This window comes from Lucilia cuprina, chromosome 4 (assembly GCF_022045245.1).
Source record: "Lucilia cuprina isolate Lc7/37 chromosome 4, ASM2204524v1, whole genome shotgun sequence".
NCBI classification, from domain to species: domain Eukaryota; kingdom Metazoa; phylum Arthropoda; class Insecta; order Diptera; family Calliphoridae; genus Lucilia; species Lucilia cuprina.
In genome coordinates this window covers 53,872,963-53,889,705 of record NC_060952.1, presented here as the reverse complement: position 1 = coordinate 53,889,705, position 16,743 = coordinate 53,872,963, and the positions used below count along the sequence as shown (strand labels likewise).

Genomic DNA, 16,743 nt, shown 5'->3' with positions numbered 1-16,743 from the left:
GAATTTTCATTCCTATTTTTGGGAATTTGACCTCTTCAATTTTTTTTTGTATTTTCTTACTTGAAATAACAAATTTAACAAGCGTTGAAAATTTCATTGAGGTTTGTTCATAAATAAAGATTTTGTCATTTTTTAATAGGATCGCAGGTAAATGATATTGATCTGAAATTTTTTGTATATTATTGGAAATTTTGTTGTCTAACTAACAAGAAATTGAGGCGGACCAAGGTATGGTAAATTTTGTATCAATAAATTTTTAAGTGCCTATAAATCGGATATTATAGGAGATAAATAGTATGTCCAATCATGTTTTTTCAAGATCCCGTCGAGCGCTTTGTATTTGGATGAAAAACAAAAAACAAACAAGTAAAAGTGTTATATTCGGCTATGCTGAATCTTTTATACCCACCATCAAATCAGTGATATATAAATGAACTTAGATATTTTGAATATTTATATATATATATATATATATATAATATATATTATATATATATATATATATATATATATATATATATATATATTATATATTATATATATATATATTATATATATATATATATATATATATATATATATATATATATATATATATATATATATATATATATATATATATATATATATATAATATTATATATATATATATATTATATATATATATATATATATATATATATATATTATATATATATATATATATATCGATATTAATGAGAACATCAGGGTAACATTTGAAAGAGGTCCATTAATGGGGGTTTTACTATTGACAGTGCTAATTTTTATAGGGAGTAGGTGTAACCATTAAGGAGCATTAAAGTCATAAGATATGGTAGAGAGATTTTAAATCAAAATTGTTTTATGTCGAATTGCATTGCGGTATTCGTATTTTTCGCCTCATTTTCTCGGGCGGAATTTTTATGGGGTGGTGTTATTATGTACTGATCCTCATAAAAATTGATAGACAGATTTCGGTTCCTATAAAAGAGATAGAGATATTAGCTTACACGAAACTAGTTTATGTCGAATTTCATAAATCTACTAGTATTTTTAAGCCAGTACTGAGCTTTAAAGTCATTTTCTGAAGGGGCCTTATATGGGAGTAGCGTCAATTATAGACCGATCTCCGTAAAATTTTGCAGAACGATCTTGGTTCCTACATGTCATGTTTATATCGAATTTCATCGCTTTACTCGTTTTTAGCCGAGTAATTAATTTTTTGATGGGGACATTAAATGGGGGTAGGTCAATTAAGGCTCGATCTACATAAAATTAAGTTAAGAGTTTTTGACTAGCAAGGAACATAATTGAGTCGAATTTTATTACTATACTCGTATTTTTAAGCCAGTTGGGGTAGGGTCAATTAAGGCCTGTTCCACATAAAATTTGGTAAAGAGATTTTGGCTTGTGAAAAACTTACTTCTGTGAAATTTCATCGCTATACTCGTATTTTTAAGCAGTAATGAGCGTTAAAGTATTTTTATGGAGGGGACCTTATATGGAGGGTAGGCTTCTGAAAAGTCTGACAAAATTCTTGATTCTGTGTTTTCGAGCAAAGATGATATATCAATACAAGCTTCCACATCATTAACAGCAATAGGTGTTGGTAGGATAGTTTTTTTTCCTGGATCTCCTTGTATGATGGTAATATATTGTGTCCTTTTTCATGCAGAGCTGTCCTTAATATTTGGTACAAATTTCGACTGAGACCCAGTTCCAACATAAGAGCTATTGCTTCCTTTTCAGTAAAATTTGATTGTGATGTTGGAGTTGGTATACTTTCCACAATTCGCTTAAGTCGTTTTGGTGATGCATTAGGAAAGAATAGTTGCAATATGTACGGCATCCATAGGTTGGTTTTCCTTTTTCAGCATTTCGTTAAATGTATCAGCAATTTCCTCATTTGAGATAGAAAAGTTTTTGTGTGTGGAACACAACTCTTCGTACTTTAATGTAATCTTCATTGTAGATTTATTAAATATGGTACTTAAAATCTGAGACGTTTACTTATATACCAATTCTTGTCATTTCCGATACAGGTATTCCAAAGTAAAACATTACGAATTGTCTACCTATTTACATTTAGGACTATATTACTATAATCTGTAATTCAGTCATTGATATTTCTTATTAGTGAATGAATCGAAATTATTATTGCCTGTATATTTTTACCTACATGATCATAAAGGAAACAGAACTTAATGATCTGTCGAAAAAACTTAGGTAAAAAATAGTTAAAAATTTCTGAAAATTTAAGCATAATAGGACCTTTCAATTATAAGGATACGCAATCAAATAGAAAATAGGTAAATATAAGATTTAAATATGTTCTGTCATATTTAATACTAAAATATAAAAAATATGAAATTAAAGAATACAGGTTTAAATAAACATATTTTTGAATGTAACTGAGATATTGGCTTGAAAATTTTTGTAAAGAATCGAGAATTTACGGGATAAATATGGACTAAATTGCTGTAGCTATCTGCGACCCTATTAAAATTTTGATATAAATCATAGTTTTAGAAATGAAACAAATATGTAATATATGACAAAATCTTTATTTATAAACAAACCTCAATGAAAATTTCAACGCTTGTTAAATTTGTTATTTCAAATAAGAAAATGAAAAAAAAATTGAAAAAGTCAAAGGGCATCCCGCAATTCCCAAAAATAGGAATGAAAATTCCAAAAATGGGTTTTTTACATTTTTGCCCATAGGGACCACATCTCTTTCAGGGCTGGGAAAATACTTTTGGAGTAGATATAAATCATATTGACTGCTTTCAGTTTTCTGATCCCAGCTTTGGGATTTTAGAACATGTCGCCCAAAGTTGAAGTTTTACGCCAAAGTGTTCTGCGTAAAGATACCTTTTAGAAAACTATAAAATTGTTATATGTTCTTAAAGAAAATTTTATTTTATTAATAAAAGAGTTAAGACACATTTTTGGCAAAAATCGGCCAAAATCTAAAATTTTTTCAATTTTTAAATTAAAAAACGTATATTTTTGGATCTGTAAATGATATTGATCTGAAATTTTTTGCATATATTTAGTCCATTTGGTCCAAAATTACGCCCGGTATTCAAAAAAAGGCGGACCAAGGTATGGTAAATTTTGTATCACTAAATAAATGCCTATAACTCGGATATTATAAGAGATAAGTAGTATGTCCAAGCATGTTTTTTAAGATCTCGTGAGCGCTTTCACAAAAAAAATCATTGTATTTGGGTGAAAAACAAAAAATGGCACGAGTTTAAAAATTTTACATGTCGTCGGTACCCTACTTTGAGCCGCCACAGCGCCGTGCCTGGGGCATCTGCAGGGTTCATCTTCAACTTAAACTTGAATACTCCTCGGCTACGCTCACGCCAAATTATATCCCGATCGGATCAGCCGTTTAGAAATGCCAGATTTATTTCCAAAAAATTTCCATTCTGCCCCACTGTGGCTTGGAGTACCTTAATATACATACATATATCTGGAACATCAAAATGTCCCCATTGAATGATTTTTATACGTGTTTCTAGGTTCAACATTATAAATCTATTAAAGTCTTCTCTCAATCACAGATTTTACGAATTTGATTTAATAATTCTAGTATCAGCATTACATACATCTAAAATAAGTAGTTGAAGAACGAAAAAGTACCAAACAGTGCTTTTTAATACAATTTCATTAAATCAAGATGTTTAATTTTTAACCAGAAATTCATTGTATACAGATTTTCATACAATCATAAAGTTGCGTACCCCACTTTCATCCAGTACCATATACAATTAATACCAACTCATTTCCAACGCTTAGTCCCACAGTCACTCCTCTGTGTGGCATCTGTTGTTTCGTCAACAGCACCGAACTTATCCCTAAATATTGACTTTACCTTACATCAGTCTTTTAACCGCAACTCACTCATGTAAAGTCGAATTTAGGCGAGAACTCCAAAAAGTGAAATTGTTGGTACTTTTTGTTTTTTAAAGGGTACTATTTGAATCTTCCATAATATTGAACCTTGAAACATGAAATTATGTACGTAGAGTCCGGATTAGACGAGAACACATCAAAGGGGATTTTTTAGTACTTTTTCGTTCTACAAAAGGTTCTTTTTGAATTTTCTATAATATTGAACATATAGATACCTATGAAATTAAGTATGTATTATTAGAATTAGGTGAGAACCCATAAAAGGAAACTTTTGGCTTCTTTTTCGTTTTTCATATAATATTCAACCTAGGAACATGAAATTTAGTATGAAGATTCAGAATTAGGTGCAAACACATAAAAAAGAACTTTTTGGTACTTTTTCGTTTTTCAAAAGGTACTTTTTGAGTTTTCTATAATAATGAACCCAGAAACATGAAATTAAGTATGTAAAGCCCGGATTATACGAGAACAAATCAATGGGGAATTTTTGGTACTTCTTCGTTCGGCAAAAGGTACTTTTTTTAATTTTCTATAAAACCTGGAAACATGAAATTAGGTATGTAGAGTCGGAATGGGAATACACAAAAGGGAACTTTTTGGTATATTTTGAATCTAGAAACAAGAAATTAAGCATGTTGAGCCCGAAGAAAGTTATGTAAAAGAAGACTTTTTGGTACTGACTGTTTTTTTTTAACACATCGTGGTGAAGGATATATAACTTGGTACACTTTTGTTTCTGTATATGCTAGTGTGTTTTCTATACAACTGTATGCGCTAAGCTCTATCTATACGTTGTTGTTTTTCTTTACTGTATTCAAGCAACGCTAGAACAATAAACATCTTTCTAGCGTTGCTTGACAGCGACTTTTTCTCATTACGTATTGAGCATCTCCAGAAGGATGAAGTTTCTGTTATGGCATTGCTGACCTTTCCATCAATCATTGTTAAGCTTAGCTGATATGTTAATAGAGAATTCCATTATTTTTATGCAAATTATTATTCCACTAAATCTTTTGTTGTTTTCTTTGACTCCTTTATATATTCAAATCCAATGGGTCTACAAAAATTTTTTGAACCCGGAGTTGTATTGATCCATATATCTTCAAATGAATTTCCGATGCTTGACGATGATGGATTAAGGGAATATGAACGAACATAAATACACTTTTGTAGTCTGCTAATGTCCGACTTCCACAAGCTTGTTTGTATTCTGGAAGTGCTAATAAACCGTCACATCCCCACTTACACATTAAGACATCACAGTTATGAATTTTCCTTAGTTGGTCTTCTGAAAAGTCTGACACAATTCTTGATTCTGTGTTTTCGAGCAAAGATGATATATCAATACAAGCTTCCTCATCATTAACAGTAATAGGTGATGGTAGGATAGTTTGTTTTTTTCCTGGATCGACTTGTATAATGGTAATATATTGTGTCCTTTTTCATGCAGAGCTTTCCTTAATATTTGGTACTTATTTCGACTGAGACCCAGTTTCAGTAAAATTTGATTGTGATGTTGGAGTTGGTATTCTTTCCACAATTCGCTTAAGTCGTTTTGGTGATGCATTAGGAAGAATAGTTGCAATATGTACGGCATCCATAGGTTGGTTTTCCTTTTTCAGCATTTCGTTAAATGTATCAGCAATTTCCTCATTTGAGATTGAAAAAAGTTTTTGTATGACCCTCTTCGTATGACTTGCAAGGCGCTCCTGTTGATGTGTTGTAAGTTGAGATTTCCGTAGTAGTTTCCATCCAACTACAAAATTTTAATCGAAATTTTGTCTAACTAACAAGAAAAAATTTAGTCCATTTGCTCCAAAATATCATTTACAGATCCAAAAATATACGTTTTTTATTTTAAAAATTCAAAAAATTGTAGATTTTTGCCGTTTTTTTGCCAAAAATGTGTCTTAACTAGGGTATTCAATTATTCGGGTTTTTGTCTTATTCGGTTTATTCGACAAATAATTATTTGAGGTTTTACGTTAGCCGGTTAATAATCGGATAATTAAAAATTATTCGGTTATTCGAATAAAAGGAAACTAGATGTTATTATTGCTTTTAACAATAATTTTCTTTATATACACCCTGTAACAATTTTGAAAAAAGCATTCAAACATGAAAAAGTTGATAAGAATGTGAAAATAAATTCCTCTTATAGAATTGCGTACTCCGATTTTTATGGATTTCAGAGTTTAAAGGACTACAAACGAATATTTAAAACATTTATATATATTTTATAATGCCAATGTTGTACATTCTATCTATGAATATTATTTACCTGTCTCACTTAGAGAAAAAACAAAAAAAATTAAATATAAAAAGGTTTCATTTACGACTCAAAAACTACTTTTTTGTGAAAAATTTTCTTTAAGATTTCCAATTCTTTCTTGATGAAGCAGAGGAACTTAGCTTCATTTGAAATTAATATTAATACCAACTTTTTAATATAAATTTGGAATTCCATTTTTTGAAATTGGATGTCTTTTAAAGTTTAAAGTCCTATTAAAAAATGACAAAATCTTTATTTATGAACAAACCTCAATGAAATTTTCAACGCTTGTTAAATTTGTTATTTCAAGTAAGAAAATACAAAAAAAATTGAAAAGGTCAAATTCCCAAAAATAGGAATGAAAATTCCAATAATGGGATTTTTTTACCTTTTTGACCATAGGGTCCACATTTCTTTCAGGTCTGGGAAAATACTTTTGGAGTAAATATAAAACATAATCAAAACCTGTAAAAGAGTTAAGACACAGTTTTAGCAAAAAAAAAAAAAAAAAAACGGCAAAAATCCAAAATTTTTTGAATTTTTAAATTAAAAAACGTATATTTTTGGATCTGTAAATGATATTGATCTGAAACTTTTTGTATATTATTGGAAAATAATAATAAAATAATCTGTCATATCGGTATACATATCCAGAAGGTAATATAAGTTATTTAAATCTTCCTCGTTTTGAAATGATAGAGTTTCATAACAAATCTATTTTTTTCGCATAGTGGAAAGAACAGGATCAGAAGATAGAAGTAAACTATTAAAAATATCTTCATTCTGTGATTGCCTGAAGCATTTTCTTGAGCTGAAAAGTTGAACATGCTTAAAATCTCGATTCCTCGCTTCCTGGGCTTCTTCTGTTAACTCTCCAAGTGGAAAAATATTCAATTCAATTATTATTTGACCATGACACAATACTTTGTGTACTGTTGGTATTAGTTCCCTCCATGGATACAGAGATACAAGTAATTTAGAAATTTCAGATGTATATTCCCCAAATCGATTTCCATTAATTTTATGTTTACTATTCAGTGCCATTAAAATAGTGTTAACTTTTCGAAGCAACTCCTTGTCGATTCCAGTTATTTTTGAAGTAATTTCAAAATCACGAAAAAACCTTCTCGCCGTATTACCGTCATTTGCACTACCGCAACTTGGAAGTGGTTTGTCGATGTTTAATCCCATCTGAACTTTAAATTCTTGGATTCTGCTTTTTTTCGCAGCTCTCAGTTCTTTCAATTCTTCATTATTTTTTGTTGATTTAGTAAGATTTTCTGGCACACTTCTATATTTGAGGTCGAATGTTATGTGTAAAAAGTAATCCAAAAATCGTATTCTGGCATGAAGTGGTGAAATTCCGAAAGACAGGACTTCTTCATTAATACTTCTGCTTTTGTTTATATTTGAGAATTGCGACTTTTTCTCATTACATATTGAGCATCTCCAGAAGGAAGAAGTTTCTGTTATGGCATTGCTGACCTTTCCAGCAATCATTGTTAAGCTTAGCTGATATGATATGTTAATAGAGAATTCCATTATTTTTATGCAAATGGGCTCCAGTGCATTTATTTCATCTTTTAAATATTCCACTAAATCTTTTGTTGTTTTCTTTGACTCCTTTATATATTCAAATCCAATGGGTCTACAAAAAATTTTTGAACCCGGAGTTGTATTGATCCATATATCTTCAAATGAATTTCCGATGCTTGACGATGATGGATTAAGGGAATATGAACGAACATAAATACACTTTTGTAGTCTGCTAATGTCCGACTTCCACAAGCTTGTTTGTATTCTGAAAGTGCTGATAAACCATCACATCCCCACTTACACATTAAGACATCACAGTTATGAATTTTCCTTAGTTGGTCTTCTGAAAAGTCTGACACAATTCTTGATTCTGTGTTTTCGAGCAAAGATGATATATCAATACAAGCTTCCACATCATTAACAGCAATAGGTGATGGTAGGATAGTTTGTTTTTTTTCTGGATCGCCTTGTATGATGGTAATATATTGTGTCCTTTTTCATGCAGAGCTTTCCTTAATATTTGGTACTTATTTCGACTGAGACCCAGTTCCAACATAAGAGCTATTGCTTCCTTTTCAGTAAAATTTGATTGTAATGTTGGAGTTGGTATTCTTTCCACAATTCGCTTAAGTCGTTTTGGTGATGCATTAGGAAGAATAGTTGCAATATGTACGGCATCCATAGGTTGGTTTTCCTTTTTCAACATTTCGTTAAATGCAATTTCCTCATTTGAGATTGAAAAAAGTTTTTGTGTTACCCTCTTCGTATGACTTCCAAGGCGCTCCTGTTGATGTGTTGTAAGTTGAGATTTCCGTAGTAGTTTCCGTCCAACTACAAAATTTTAATCGAAATTTCTTTTGATTTCCATCCACAGACTTACTTTTTACATCAAAAAGTTTTCAATTTTTGATATGCCTGTTTTGTCTACATTTCTACTATATGTAGTTTTTATATAATTTGAAATGTCTTTAATTCTTTTTGGCCTTTTTGAAGATACACTCCATAAAACGGAACACAACTCTTCGTACTTTAATGTAATCTTCATTGTAGATTTATTAAATATGGTACTTAAAATCTGAGAAGTATACTTATATACCAATTCTTGTCATTTCCGATACAGGTATTCCAAAGTAAAACATTACGAATTGTCTATCTATTAACATTTAGGACTATATTTCTATAACCTGTAATTAAGTCATTGATATTTCTTATTAGTGAATGAATCGAAATTATCATTACATGTATATTTTTACCTACATGATCATAAACGAAACAGAACGAAATGATCTGTCGAAAAAATTTAGGTAAAAAATAGTTATAAATTTCAGAAAATTTAAGCATAATAGGACCTTTCAATTATAAGGATAAGCAAACAAATAGAAAATAGGTAAATATAAGATTTAAATATGTCTGTCATATTTAATACTAAAATATGAAAAATATGAAATTAAAGGATACAGGTTTAAATGAACATATTTTTGAATGTAATTGAGATATTGGCTTGAAAATTTTTGTAAAGAATCGAGAATTTCCATATCTAACTAAAAAATGATATTAAGGGATAAATATGGACTAAATTGTTGTAGCTATCTGCGACCCTATTAAAATTTTGATATAAATCATAGTTTTAGAAATGAAACAAATATGTAATATATGACAAATATGTATATATTTATGAACATTTCAACGCTTGTTAAATTTGTTATTTCAAATAAGAAAATGCAAAAAAAATTGAAAAGGTTAAAGGGCATCCCGCAATTCCCAAAAATAGGAATGAAAAATCCCAAAAATGGGATTTTTTACATTTTTGCCCATAGGGTCCACATTTCTTTTAGGGCTGGGAAAATACTCTTGGAGTAAATATAAATCATATTGAGGTTTTCAAAACTGCTTTCAGTTTTCTGATCCCAGCTTTGGGATTTTAGAACATGTCGCCCAAAGTTGAAGTTTTACGCCAAAGTGTTCTGCGTAAAGATACCTTTTAGAAAACTATAAAATTGTTATATGTTCTTAAAGAAAATTTTATTTTATTAATAAAAGAGTTAAGACACATTTTTGGCAAAAATCTAAAATTTTTTGAATTTTTAAATTAAAAAACGTATATTTTTAGATCTGTAAATGTTATTGATCAGAAATTTTTGGTATATATTTAGTCCATTTGGTCCAAAATTACGCCCGGTATTCAAAAAAAAGGCGGACCAAGGTATGGTAAATTTTGTATCACTAAATAAATGCCTATAACTCGGATATTATAAGAGATAAGTAGTATGTCCAAGCATGTTTTTTCAAGATCTCGTGAGCGCTTTCACAAAAAAATCTTTGTATTTGGGTGAAAAACAAAAAAATGGCACGAGTTTAAAAATTTTATGTCGTAGGTACCCTACTTTGAGCCGCCACAGCGCAGTCACTGGGGCATCTTCAAAACTTAAACTTGAATACTCCTTGGCTACGCTCACGCCAAATTATATCCCGATCGGATCAGCCGTTTAGAAATGCCAGATTTATTTCCAAAAAATTTCCATTCTGACCCACTGTGCGTTGCTTGAATACAGTAAAGAAAAACAACAACGTATAGCTAGAGTTTAGCGCATACAATTGTATAGAAAACACACTAGCATATACGAAACAAAAGTGTACCAAGTTATACATCCTTCACCACGATGAGATCTTGAAAAAACATGCTTGGACATACTACTTATCTCTTCTAATATCCTAGTTATAGGCATTTAAAAATTTAGTGATACAAAATTTACCATGCCTTGGGCCGCCTTTTTTTTTGAATACCGGGCGTAATTTTGGACCAAATAGACTAAATATATACAAAAAATTTCAGATCAATATCATTTACAGATCCAAAAATATACGTTTTTTAATTTAAAAATTCAAAAAATTTTTGATTTTTGCCAAAAATGTGTCTTAACTCTTTTATTAATAAAATAAAATTTTCTATAAGAACATATAACAATTTTATAGTTCTCTAAAAGGTATCTTTACGCAGAACGCTTTGGCGTAAAAAACTTGTCCTATTTTTTGAAAATGTTGCCACTGCGCCCTTCCGAATATGACCTATTTTTTATCAAAACTTCAACTTTGGGCAACATGTTCTAAAATCCCAAAGCTAGGATCAGAAAACTGAAAGCAGTTTTGGAAACCTCAATATGTTTTCTATTTACTCCAAAAGTATTTTCCCAGCCCTGAAAGAAATGTGGACCCTATGGGCAAAAATGTACAAAATCCCATTTCATTCCTATTTTTGGGAATTGCGGGATGCCCTTTGACCTTCTCATTTTTTTTTTTTGCATTTTCTTATTTGAAATTACAAATTTAACAAGCGTTGAAGATTTCATTGAGTTTTGTTCATAAATAAAGATTTTGTCATATATTACATATTTGCTTAAGTCTAATTACACGATAAAACACGTTTACACCGCGGTACACTCGCCCCAAGCAAATGTCTCAGAACGGGTTAATCGTTCAGTGCTATCGGCAATAAGGGCTTATATCAAACACGATCAAAGTAATTGGGATGAATACCTCAGCAACATTAGTTGTTCTCTACGGTCATCTGTGCATGCTTCTATAGGTACATCACCTTATTACATGGCGTTCGGACAGCATATGATTACCAACGGTAATACTTATGCACTTCTTCGAAAACTTGAAATGCTTGACGATAGGGAAGTGAAATTTAACCATGAAGATCCGTTTAACATCATAATTTAACCATGAAGATCCGTTTAACATCCGACATCATAGAGCCGCGAAGAATATGAATCGACAACAAGAGCGTAATGAAAGATCTTACAATCTGCGATCGCGTGAGGTAAATTATGTTGTAGGGCAAGAAGTTTTCCGAAGAAACTTTAGCCAAAGTAACTTTGAAAAGGGTTACAATGCAAAACTATCGCCACCGTTTCTTAAAGCACGCATTAAGGCGAAAACCTAAAATTGCTATTACGAATTGGAAGATCTAAATGGTCGTTCTCTAGGTGTATACCACGCAAAGGACATACGTCAATAACCTTGTTTTTCATTTTGTTATTTTTTTTTATTATACCACTACAAGCGGTATCAGCTTTGTGCTGCTTGTTAGCTCCCAAATCTGATTTTGGTTGGCGGATTATGTAGGGGCGCTTGTAGTAGAAAACAATAATTTTAAGAATTTTTATTTCAAAATTGTAATTTTGTTGAACATCATTTCTATTGGGAAGAGTTTCATTTGAATTTAACGGTTTTTGGAGATTTGGTTTCAAATGACATTTCAATTTGTTGACAGCTTGTATTAAATGATAATGCAGTGCTGTTGTCAAAAGATAAAAGGAAGACATTTTCGATATATATTTTGGTATTGGTTTTCTTATTTTGTATGTGTTAGTTTTTGCTGAAAAATTTCCAAATTTTTCTCTCAAATATTGGGTATAAAAAGGAAGCCGTTGCCAAAATCTTTCCTTTTTGCCTGCTGCTACCTACCAGTTTTCTTAAAAAAAACGTCGTTACTCTGCCGGAAAATTTATTTAAAAAAATAAAGAAATCTTTTTTTTGAAATTGTAAGTTTTTATCCTGTTTCAATTATCCTTCGAATTTAATTCATGTTAAACAATTCAGTGTTAAACAATTTTTTTTTGTTTAAATAAATTTGGCTTAAATTGTTCGCATTTCGTGAAAGGATCTTTTGGATTTTATATCCACAAAATTATCTGTAACAGGATAATAAAATATTGTAAGTTTTGTTTTCTAAAGGAAAACTTGAGAAAAAAAATCCATTTTTTCAAATCCGTTTCTTATTTTTCTAATTTTTTTTAACGCAGTAACGCCAATTTCACAAATTTCAACTCAAAAGTAGGCAGAAAGTGTTTTTATTTACCCAGCGGCAGCAAAAGTCAAAGAAAATCGTTTGTTTTTATTTACAAAAAGGTAATAATTAACATAAATAAAACAAAACATACACATACAAACTAACATAACCAAAACCAAAATATCTTTACAGCACACAAACACACATACGTCAATTTGATATATTTGAAAATTCTTTCTAGCGACGAAACCTCCAGGCGCAAAATCTTCGCCTGGGAAGGCTTCGTCCACAATCGTGCCTTCTTCGGCGTAAAACCAAACCTTCAGGGAAAGCTTTAGGTTGCAATACTAAGGTCTAAGAGACGAGGAGAAAAGTGTGAAAAGGGGAAAATGTCAATTGTTTAAAGAAAAAAATCCAAAAGAAAACTCCAAAGTTAATAGTTTAAAAAAATTCCAAGGGAAAAAACATCAAAATTTAAAAATTTTATACCAAAAATCCGTGTGAAATTTTGTGAAACAACTTCTTTTATTTTTAATATTTCATAAAACACAAAATATTTAAATCAAAATTGAAATAAAAGTTCAAGAACAAAAAGTAAACACAAGAACCTAATAAAAACCTGTAAGAAGAACAAGAAATTTAACACAAAAGGAAACAATGTTTCTTTATTTAATTCAAAATATAAAAACAAATTGTGTTAGACATTAATATGTAAAAATATCTTTTTTTTTTCTGAAAACTATAATTTTTTTCTTTTAATTAATTAATTTTTTTTATAATATTCAATTAAATCACTTTTTTTTGTTCACTCGCGTCATAAATGTAAATAAACTAAATGTAATGCAAAAATCAATATGTATTGTTAGTGGTGAAAAATTAAAAATGTATAAAAATATTTAAAAGCAAGTGTCAAAATAATATAAAAAACAAAAATATTAGTAAAAAAAAATATAAAACAAGTTAGAGTGCTATATTCGGCTGTGCCGAATCTTAGATACCCTCCACCAGCTACTTTTATGTTATTACTTTTCTAATTAATCAAATATTTGTAGAAATAAGTTTTCTCATGTCTTTAATGGAAAAAATCCCAAAAGTTAAATTTATTAAAATTCCAAGATTTATTGAACATTATAAATTTAGTAATTTGCATGTATGTATATGTGTGAAAGATTTAAAGATTTTCAAAATACAAATACATATATAATTATGTTCTACACAAAATTTTGTTCAACACAAATTGATAATGCTCTTTAAATACGGTTAAAGCGCTTTTAGGGGCAGGACCTAATATAGGAGAAATATAAGTATACAAAACTAATATTTTTGCCAAATTATGTATCAGTAGCTTAATTTGGTAATAAGTAATGTGCGTTTAAGAGATTTTCGAAAAAGGACTTTGTATGGGAGCTATGTCCAATTATGTATATAAAGAAAAAATTTCAGAATTCTGTATTTATATCATTACTTGGTAATAAATATTGTGAATCTAAGTGATTTTCTGGAACTAGTATGAGAGCTATGACCAAATATGGACCGATCGTAAAACAATTTTATAGTGAATTTATGTATATAAGAGCAATATTTTTGATAAATGTATGGATATCAATATTTGGTTATGAGTTATGTGCGTTTTTTCTGATTTTCGGAAGGGAAACTTGTATGTGTGTTTTTCTAAGAGGGACCTAATGTGGGAGCTATGATCAATTATAGACCGATCGGAAAAACATTTCACAATATTATTTCTCTGTATATGAGCAACACTTACGCCAAACTTTATATGGATATTTTAATTTAGTAATGAGTTATGTGCGTTTTAATGATTTTCGAGAGAAGACTTTGTATGGGAGCTATGACCAGTTATAGACCGATGGAAAAAAATTTCTTAGTAATATTTTTTGTATATGATCAATACTTGTACCAAATTTTATATGGATATCTTAATTAGGTAATGAGTTATACGTGTTTAAGTGTTTTTCGGAAGGGGAACTAACATGGGAGCTATGACCATCTAGCTATGGACCGATCGGAAAAAGATTTCGTGGTAATATTTCTTTATGTGAGAACATTGCTTGCAACTAATTTTATATGGATATCTTAATTTACTTATGAATTATGTGCGTTTAAGTGATTTTCGGGAGGGAACCTTGAATGGGAGCTATATGGACCGATCGAAAAAATCTTTCATTGCAATATTTCTGTATATAAGAGCAATACTTGTACTAAATTTTATAACGATATCTTAATTTAGTAATAAGTTATGTGCGTTTAAGTGATTTTCGGAAGGAGAACTTTTATGGGAGCTATGACCAAATATGGACCGATCCAAAGAAACTTTCATGGTTATATTTTAGTATATAAAAGCAATACTTGTACTGAGTGATTTTCGGGAGGGGACCTTGTATGGGAGCTATGACCAATTATGGACCGATCCAAAAAAACTTTCATTTTAATATTTCTATGTATAAGAGCAATACTTATACCAAATTTTATATCGATATCTAGATTTACTAATGAGTTATGCGCGTTTAAGTGATTTTCGGGAGGGGACCTTGTATGGGAGCTATGACCAATTATGGACCGATCCAAAAAAATCTGTCATTGCAATACTTCTATGTGTAAGAGCAATACTTGTACCAAATTTTATAATGATATCTTAATTTAGTAATGAGTTATGCGGGTTTAACTGATTTTCGGGAGGGGACCTTGTATGGGAGCTATGACCAATTATGGACCCACCAAAAAAAATTTTCCGCTGAATTAATTCTATTGTCATAAAATTTAAATTTCTAAAATTTTGTGAAGATATCGACATTACGACGGAAGTTATTAACAAAAAACCAAATTTCCGGGAATTTGTACTTTTGTATGGGAGGTATATGAAATTGTGGAGGAAACGAATGTATGCCGATTTTTATGGAATTATCTTGCATAGTTTTCGAGAAAATTACATCAGAATGTGTAAAAAATGCATTTTTTTCGAGGTTGTTTCAAATTTTGATTCATAACTTTTCCCGATGTGAACCGATTTTGCCCATTTTCAATACCAAACAACTTAGGAAAACGAAGAACATTTTGGGTGAATTTGGTTAAATTCTATTGCTTCGTTTTATCGTGAGCGTGTTTTACACAGACAGACGGACAGACGGACATAGCTAGATCGACTCAGAATTTGATAAGACCCAGAATATATATACTTTGTTGGGTCTTAGATGAATATTTCTTGGTGTTTACACACGGAATGACAAAGTAATATATACCCTCTATCACCACTGATGGTGGGTGGAGGGTATAAAAAGACAATTTGGACAATAAAGTTTGTACCAAATTATACAGTATGCCGAAATACGTTTGTACTTAATTGATAATGTAATATTTTTATTTTTTTTTGGGATTTTCTTTGAAATTTGTTAATTCACACATTTTACTCAAAAAATAAAGGTTTTTTTGCTAAATTTCTAAACCTAATGTTTATATTTGGAGCTTTAGTGAAGTATTTACAAATTATTATAATACTTAGTATTAATTTGATTTACATTTTCAATGCTGTATTTGCAAAAGGTTTTAATTATCATATTGTATCTAGGTTTAAGATTGTTATTAAATGTTTTAATGTTGATAAAATTAATAACGTATCAGTTAATTGATTAATTTTATTATTTCAAAAAATTCATATTTTTTTAAACTATTGATTCATTTTTCATGGCTTTCTAAAATTCATGGATGTCACTATTCCTTTGAAAAACGTGAATATAAACGGAATCTAAATAGTGTAATTAAAAGAACATTATAAGGAAAAAGTATTTTAACATACAAATTATCAATTTGACTACAAACTTTAAAGTATTCGAAAAATATTGTTTTTTTTTTTTGTTTTTAATTTATTAAAATTATATATTGGTTTTCAGAGTTTTGAACTATTGTAAAATAGTTTATTATTATTCCAAAACGAAAAGTTATTCCACAACTTCATCTCTATTTTTACTTATTTTAAGCAACTATATCAGTTAACAACTTGCATATTTCCATAATTTGTCTATCGAAAATATAGTTTTAGTAAAAAAATCCAAAATATTATAGATATTGTAATGTTTTTTTTTTTTTTGAAAAATGTATTAAATAAAAGTTTTATATTTTCAAATAATAACTGAAATAGTTAAATTAAGAACAATTACTTGAAAATAATTTAGGATAATTTGGATAGATTACGTTTACA

General features: G+C 29.7%; 1 protein-coding gene and 1 long non-coding RNA gene across 3 annotated transcripts in view; both read left to right on the top strand.

Annotated features, from left to right (window-relative positions):
* Positions 1 to 16,743, top strand: part of LOC124419436 (gustatory and odorant receptor 22-like) — a 300,765-nt gene that overhangs the window by 138,610 nt on the left and 145,412 nt on the right. The window lies entirely within an intron of this gene.
* On the top strand, positions 12,364 to 12,608 carry LOC124419437. The gene is made up of 2 exons (XR_006940592.1): positions 12,364 to 12,455; positions 12,544 to 12,608. It is a non-coding gene; the product is annotated as an uncharacterized LOC124419437 (long non-coding RNA).